General features: G+C 26.9%; 1 long non-coding RNA gene across 1 annotated transcript; it reads right to left on the bottom strand.

The window, feature by feature from the left end:
- Positions 1 to 1,723: 1,723 nt before the first annotated feature.
- Positions 1,724 to 8,362, bottom strand: LOC126549202 (uncharacterized). The gene is made up of 7 exons (XR_007603345.1): positions 6,257 to 8,362; positions 4,597 to 4,626; positions 4,193 to 4,222; positions 3,501 to 3,533; positions 2,811 to 2,843; positions 2,123 to 2,152; positions 1,724 to 1,756 (listed from the first exon to the last, which is right to left on the bottom strand). It is a non-coding gene; the product is annotated as an uncharacterized LOC126549202 (long non-coding RNA).
- Between the last annotated feature and the right edge of the window lie 798 nt (positions 8,363 to 9,160).

The following is a 9,160-nucleotide window of genomic DNA, read 5'->3' as shown; positions in this document are numbered from 1 at the left end:
TAGTATCATTGTAGCCATTAATACTTATAAATTAGCATAGTAGCACTAGTCATAACACTCATAACTAGTGACCCTAATGAAAATAAGATTATGATGATATTACTACATTATTGAAAACAAAAAAAAGCATTAGTTTTATCACATAAAAGATTTTATCTATATAATAACGAAACTAGGACTTTCATAATATTTTGTACTTACAGAGTGATTCCACTATAAAACATTATCAGTACAATTAAAATTGTAATCTAATTAAATTAGATAAAATAATATAGTATGTAGGTAAGTTATTTATTATACATCTACAATAATACACGATCTAAAATAATTAATGAATAATTCTTGTGTTTATTATTATTCAACGGACATCCATTTAGTGCAATATGAAAACATTAATTAAGAAATGTATTCTAAATTTTAAAAAGGTCAAAGTAGAGTTTTCGTTACATAAAAAAGTAAGAAATCAATAAAATGTTTGAGGAATTATTTATGAGTAATAGGCAATAGTTCTCTTTAGTTGATCAAGAAATTTTATGTTTATGATACTGAGTATTGAAAAACTACAATTCGATTAATTAAGTATATAAACAAATATAGATTGTATGAATTAAACATTTATTAAATAAATTCCATTAATTTAAAGTTGACTTACAAAACTGTACTTCTTCCTCTAACTCTAAAAAACGTAATAACAACGATAAAAATTAATAAAAAAAAACATAATTTTTTCCCTCAAAAATGTTGCTTTGTAAATGACTTAAAATACAGTAAAAACATATTTTCAAATACGCTATTATTTTTTAAAATAATGAGTGTTGATTTAAATGAATAATAATATATTTTGTATGTTAGTAAAATAATGTAATATTATAATACATGTAAATTATATACGACATAATATCAATATATTTTATGTGTTAATATAAAAGTATACTTTTCAAAAATTGTTGATACTCTAACAAAATATTATATTATATTTGTATCATATAATATTCATCTTAATGTTAGTTAACACTATACAAATCCCATAATGAGAATATTATATATATTTGAATAAATTTAAAATAGGTACTTAATATAATATAGACGTCATATTATATTATTCCGATAACTACACATTTTTTTGTTAAAAAAATGAATGTAAATGATTTGTTTTTATAAACATTTATCATTTAAATAATATAAGTATGTCATTTGGTTTAGTTTTAATAACAGAATTTCTCCTTCCTACTATATTAAATTATAAGTATTGATAATATAAATTTCTATATTTCATAGAATTTATGAATTAAAAAAATAATTAATTTATTAATATTTAACTCACGTTGCTCTAATGTTATCAATTGATTATCACCATGCATAGCTGTATAATTTTTAAACAAAAAAAAGTTGAGTAACAAAAAAAGAAGAATATCATAGATAACTAAAAAATACTTTAAAAGTTTTAAATATAAAAATCTAAGAAGGGTTATTAAGTTGACGCCTTTTCGGTAAACTTAAGTTGTGTATGCCCGAATTCAGAAAAACAAAATTTTTTTTATTTTTATGTTCGGATTGCAGTTTATTGTAAAGTAGGTACATATGTTATCTATCAACTCCATAGTTTAAAATATAATAAATTTACATAATATAATGATAATAATTAGAGTTTTAAAAACTAGGCAATAAAATATTAATTTACAATTTATACACTTTAACTCTTTATTTTAATAAAAAATTGACTTACTTTCAATTTCCTCTAGATCCTTTTTTCCACCTATGTTATTTTCGAGCAATCAAATAAGTATTAAACCAATTAAATTAACAATAGTCCTTAGTAGAATAATATCGGTGAAAACTAAATAATACATCAAACTATAAAAATCTTAGTCGGGTTATTAAGTTGACGCTTTTTCGGTAAACGTAAGTTGTGTGTGCCCGAAATCAGATAAACAAAATTTTTCTTATTTTTATGTTCGGATTGCAATTTATTGTAAAGTATGTTATCTATAAAATCCGTAGGTTAAAATATTATAAATTTACATAGTATAATGGTAATAATTAAAGTTTTAAAAACTAGGCAAAAAATATTAATTTACAATTTATACACTTAAACTCATTAATTTATTAAAAATGTATTCACCTAGAGCTGTTAATAAATCGGCTCCCTCAGCTGTATTATTTTCGAACAATCAAAAGAGTATTAAACAAATTAAAGTAACAACATGAGAAAAATATCAGTAATAAGTAATAACTAAATAATACATCTAACTATAAAAATCTATGTTGGTTTTTAAGTTGACGCTTTTCGGAAACCGTAAATTGTGTGTGTTCCCAAAATTCATTTTAAAGAAAAATATTAAAATTTGTATTTTAAATAATAGTTATCAAGATGCTTGTTTATTTTAAAATGAATAGATTTTAAATGAAATTGTTTTAATACTATAAATATAATATAATTAATCGTATATTTTAAATGAATTGCTTTGTGCATTAGATACATCATATACTGTCTAATCGTCTTGAAATTGAACTGTACGACACAAATGTCCAAAATGTTTTACGGCTCAGTTCAAATTAAGAAATATCTTTAAATTAGTTTTAATTCGTCTGACTTAGGATAGCAATCGAATTACTAGAAATGTACAAAAACCGACATGTGGCGCAATTGGAAAACGTCACAAATTCATTATTAGTATATTCCACAGAAAATATTCATACACGATTTTTATTATTGTCATCATCAATAGTACGATAATTCATGAAACAACGAATTTACAATTATATTATTTATATACTTAAACTCATTAATTTATTAAAAATTTATTCACCTTTAGTGGTTGCTCTTTCTGCTTCCTCTTCAGCTGTATTATTTTCGTGCAATTAAATATGCATTAAACAAATTAAAGTAACAATATGAAAGGAATATCGGTAATAATTAAATAATACATCAAACTATAAAAATCCAAGTTGAGTTATTAAGTTAACGCTTATTTTGAAACCGTAAATTGTGTGTGTTCCCGGAATTCATTTAAAAGAAAAACATAAAAAATTGTATTTTAAATAATAGTTATCAAGATGCTTATTTATTTCAAAAATGGATAGATTTTAAGTGAAACTGTTTTAATAGTGCGTAAATAGAATATAATTTAATGTATATTTTAAATAGATTGTTTTGTGCATTAGATATATCATACACTGTCTAATCGTCTTGAAATTGAACTGTACGACACAAATGTCAAATATGTTTTACGGCTCAGTTCAATTTATGAATTATCTTTAAATTATTTTTAATTCGTCTGACTTAAGATAGCAATCGAATTACTAGAAATGTATAAAAGGCTGAAATGTGGTGCAATTGGAAAACGTCAAAAATTCATTATTAGTATCTTCCGCAGAAAATATTCATACACGATTTTTATTATTGTCATCATCAATAGTTCAATAATTCATGAAACAACGAATTTACAATTATATTATTTATATACTTAAACTCATTAATTTATTAAAAATTTATTCACCTTCAGTGCTTGCTCTTTCTGCTTCCTCTTCAGCTGTATTATTTTCGTGCAATTAAATATGCATTAAACAAATTAAAGTAACAATATGAAAGGAATATCGGTAATAACTAAATAATACATCAAACTATAAAAATCCAAGTTGAGTTATTAAGTTGACGCTTATTTTGAAACCATAAATTGTGTGTGTTCCCAAAATTCATTTAAAAGAAAAACATAAAAAATTGTATTTTAAATAATAGTTATCAAGATGCTTATTTATTTCAAATTGAGCAGATTTTAAGTGCAATTGTTTTAATATTGTAAATATAATATAATCAAATGTATATTTTAAATAGATTTCTTTGTGAATTAGATATATCATAAACTGTCTAATCATTTTGAAATTGAACTGTACGACACAAATGTCAAATATGTTTTACGGCTCAGTTCAAATTAAGAATTATCTTTAAATTAGTTTTAATTCGTCTGATTTAGGATAGCAATCGAATTACTAGAAATGTATAAAAGGCTGAAATGTGGCGCAATTGGAAAACGTCAAAAATTCATTATTAGTATCTTCCGCAGAAAATAATTAAAACCTACACGATTTTTCTTATTGTCATCATCAGTAGTTCAATAATTCATGAAACAACGAATTTACAATTATATTATTTATATACTTAAACTCATTAATTTATTAAAAATTAATTTACCTTCAGCTTTTTTCCTTGCGGCTTCCTCCTCTATATTATTTTTGAGCAATAAAATAAGCATTGAAAAAAATAAAGTAACAATGGGAGAAGAATATCAGTGATAACTGATAACTAAAAATACTTCAAACTATAAAAATGTATGTTAGTTTTTAAGTTGACGCTTTTCGGAAACCGTAAATTGTGTGTGTTCCCGAAATTCATGTAAAATATTTTTTTTATATTTGTATGTTCGTACTGCATTTTATTGTAAATTATGTTATCGTTTAATTCTGCTATATAAAATATTATAATGTTATATAATGTTATGATAATAATTAAATCTTGGAGAAATTAATTTAATAAAAATGAACTATACATAAATATTTAAAATAAATTTGGTCTAAAACGAAATACAATGTGTTTACCTCTTTTTATTATTTTGTTTCTGTAGTGTTCTTTTATTGTTTTCATTAATATAAAAAATCCATAAATTAATGTTAATATTTTTATAAAACAAGGATATTTTGGTTTATAAATTAATCAATTTTACTGATGAAAATTGTTTTTAGATATCTTGTAACGAACATGGGATAGCATATGTACCATGTTCGTTACCAATTACACACTTACGACCTGCGACGTGTAGTGGCAGAGTCGCTGGATACTCATGCGCGTATTTCAAAAACATAATAGATCGCGTTATGAGGCGGCGACCCATTAATCCCGGTCGACGGGACGTCCTTTTTACAATTTTATATGTAAAAATCACACCTTCGAAAAGCCTATTAATTGTCGTCTAATACTACAAGACACATATGCACCGTCCAGTATAATTCATATCAAATATTAACAGTCTAAAAGGCGCAAAACCTTACTTTGCAAAAACGGGCGACTATACAAACGGCACGCTATGATAAACATACATAAAAGAGCAGCGATCCGAGGCAATAAACAACCAATTTCCCGAGCAGTCGATCTCCCAGCTGATATCTGGTTAGCATTTGACGATTCTTTTGGCTCTCTAGTTAGACGATTGTCATTTGTTCGGCCGATCAGCTGACAGCTGTGGGCCGATTACTTGCCCGGAGCCGCGAATGCAGTTCGTCCGTTTGTTTTCAGTCCGTCTACCGTCCGTCCGATAGTATTTAACCATGTACATTTTTTTTTTTTCGTTTTCCAAGTGTTTTCCCACGTTTTCGGTCACCTAGGTTAGAACGGGGACACACTTGTAATATTCACCGTCGCGCACCGATTGTATAGGCACCGCGTCGTCGCGTCCGGCCGATTGTGTTGTCCTCCGTTTTCGGCCATTTAGGTTAGAACGGGGACACACATGTCTATAACCCTATCTTGTCGACCATCGCGCACCGGCTAAAATCATCTCGCGTCGTCGCCCCGTCACAACACATTATAATTAGTTTATCAAATTTAACCGTGAGTAGCCAAATATTTGTACTTGGGAAAGGGACAATGAATTGTATTATTCGTTATTATTTATTGTTCGCGTATTTAAATTGTATTCTTATTTCTTGACCTATGTTATGATATAAAGTTTGACATACTCTAATTGTTAACATTGTATTTGTGAATATTAAAACATATATTTGTTATTATTCAATAAAAAGAAAACATATTCAATATATTCAAAATTATGTTTTAAAATTATTTGTAATTGGACCGTAAAAAGTCGATAACAATCTTAATGATTTTAATTATGAATATATACATTAATAAGCTTAGTTATTGTTTCATAAACTATGTTTATTATTATGTTATAGGAATTTGTTTGTTAACAACTAAAAATGATTGGTATTGTTGCATAGAGGCATTGTCAAAAAAAAAAAAGTTCTAATGAAGAAGTTATCCAGTTAACCTTAATTGCACCAATAAAATATACTCATATAAAAATTTTATATTGTTAGGTTCATTGTAGTATTGTCTAATTGTATCTACTTCGAATTAGACAAAAAGAGTATATTATTTTCTTCTATTTATGCATGTTGTGACAACTCTTAGAATTTTTTAATATTCAAATAAAATTATTAAAATTAGAATGTATAGATAATGTATGTAATATACACTTACGCTTTCGTGTCTCTGTATAATAAATTATTATAAAAATTTAAATTAAAAATATTAAAAATTTTTAAAATATAAAATATAAGGTTTAGGCATGTAATGTAAATACTAAATAACATTAAAAAAAATATAAATAAAATTATTCATTTTATAAACATATCGATAGCTCTCGCTAGAGAGCTTTCTGTGGTTTACGGCGGCTCGATGTCGTAGAATAGAGGGAAGAGAGAGATACATATTATGTACTATTATGTATTTACATGCATTTTATATGGAGATCGTTCGAATTTACCAGTTTTTCGATTTTGCAATACCGAGTTGATTCATGCGTAACCTTGGTTGCATTTGTTACAGTTATATTATTATTATTTTAATTCCAACCATAAACATTAAACATATACAACATATACAAATATTATTCAAATCTTTGAGTTTCATGAATATAAGTGGAATGGGACATTGGGTTTGTAGCTACTATGACACTCAAAATATTTTCATAGCAGATTCGGCAACAAAAAAAGCCGGCTCCATAAATTATGATACTGTCTTGCATAAACTATTTCCTAGTTATTTTTTTAAAGGGGGTGTTGTTCAATTTCCCAATATTCATTATCAAAAACTAGGATGTGTTGACTGTGGAATTTATGCTATTGCAAGTACAATATCTCTACACTTTGGTCTAAATCGGGAATATATTATTTATGAGTCCATATAAAAATTGAGAGAATACCTCACAGAATCAACCTTATGAAGAACGTTCCAAATGTGAGGACGCATTGCAATATATTATTTCTTTTAAAGAACTAGTCAAAGGTGCTCTAAATTTCGAGTTTTGCACAACTTGGAAACTATTACACAATCATTAAATGAAACCAAAACATATATTGAAATTATTCCTCTTACAAATGAAGGTCTGATCGAGCACTGGATATGCGTATATTAAAATTTGCAGTCTATTATTAGTTATGATCAGATGACTTAGACATTAACCTATGATAAGAGAATCGAACATTTGAGTTATTTGTTTCCACATCATATGAATGCCAATAAATTAATTATTATTAAACACATGGAATGCAGCTCATCAGTCCCAACGTATATTCATTGCATTGCATTGCAATGCAATGCAACCAGTCTGCTTTGGAAATTGAGGTCCCAAAAATAATATATGACCAAAATGAAATCTCATTTGGAGACAATGATAAAATGTCAAACTTTAAAACATTTTCCATTTTGCTTCAAGCAGATTACAGTTCTGCCCAGTTATACTTATAATGATATAGATAACGACAGATGGGTCCAGATAATTTGTTTCCGGCAGAAACTGAATGCGTTACTTCTCCTACTGTCCATCACCAGGGGAATTATAGTGATTGCGGTATATTATCTGTTGCATTCTTTATAAGTCGCAATTTGGTTATGATCCTACATTAAATTTATAATTTATGACAGAAAAAAGCCTAGAGATACGTTTATGAATATTATGCGCTGTAATTGCTTAAAAAAATTTCCGTTGACTTACAAGGACGCAGAAAACACTTAACTTTTGGAGGTAAACCATTGCTATCCTATAAAATCAAAGCAAAACATACGAGTAGATCCAGTTGCTACTAACAGAAATAAAGACATTTTCATAGATTGTCAGATGAGAAATTCGCACATGAGGATGAGATCGTAAGTGAGGATGATGGTTATTTTGAAGTTTTACTCGACAAAACGAAGAAACATAAAATCACGATAGTTTATTACGATAAACAGATAATGCTTTTGCAACAGGAAAAATATATACTAGAAATGTGTATGATATTGAATGATCAGTATAATAATTCTAACGACGCAGTTTATAATAGGTTGGAAGTTGAACGGATAATCTAATGAGTGATTGAGAATAAAAAGCAAAGCATCAATAAGATATACCTTTAAAAAATGTAAGAAAATTGTTACTGTTGTATTGCAAAGATGTCAACTAACTCACAAAACCAACGTCGATGCCCTGTGTGGAAAATCCATGAATACACAAAACAGTCTACCATTTTTTTTTTTGTGAAATTGGTTTCGAAAAAGAAAAAAATAGTTTTCAATCAACCACATCTCTACAATCAAGACCAAAATATGGATATTAAAATTTTAACATCTATACAACAGAAAATGAAAAAATGTACGTTGAAAACAATCTAGCAGACGATCCGAAAATTGGTATTTACAAAAACATTAAAGCAAAATAGATAAAGAATTGAAATCAATATCAAAATCCTGTGCCTGAGAGACAGAGTGCCATAACACAAGAAAAAAATCTAATTTTTAAATTAAAAAAAAAAATTGAAGAAGTACATCCTTGGACATTTTGCAGGAAATTATGGAACATATGTGCATTTTTTTTTTAGCTGAAACTGTGGGTAAATTTAATGTCATCGAATTTTCGTCAATAGTCGATTTTGCAAATTATAACACATAATTTTTTAGGTTTTATTTCACTTCTTTATTTAGCACAATTTTAATAATACATTTCTTTATTCTCTCTCTTGCACATACTAAGCACAGAATTTTGTGGTTTGATCTTACGTCTTTATTTACCTCTAAATTTTTTTTTCCCATTTAAGTAAAGCACAGAAGACCTTTTTTACTTCTCTGAAGTTGTTTTGGGAGATTGTATAAATTACTTGTGAAATTGCTTATTTAAGGAGCCGGTGCCAATGCGATTTTCTACACATAAATACTCTCTAGAGGAATATGGATCCTGTTCTGTAGAATCAACCAAATTTGATATTTTTTTTTTAACTAATAGAGGGTAAAATTCTACAGGCCGCAACGATCTCCGTTTTTCAATATTTTAATCTCAAACTTTATAATCTGTCTTCAAAAATAATACAATTTTAAGCAAATTCGTATAAACTATATTTTACTATTATT

The sequence above is a fragment of the Aphis gossypii genome, chromosome 1 (genome assembly GCF_020184175.1).
Source record: "Aphis gossypii isolate Hap1 chromosome 1, ASM2018417v2, whole genome shotgun sequence".
NCBI classification, from domain to species: Eukaryota; Metazoa; Arthropoda; class Insecta; order Hemiptera; family Aphididae; genus Aphis; species Aphis gossypii.
The sequence above is the reverse complement of the archived record's forward strand: the minus strand, read 5'-3'. Positions and strand labels throughout refer to the sequence as shown.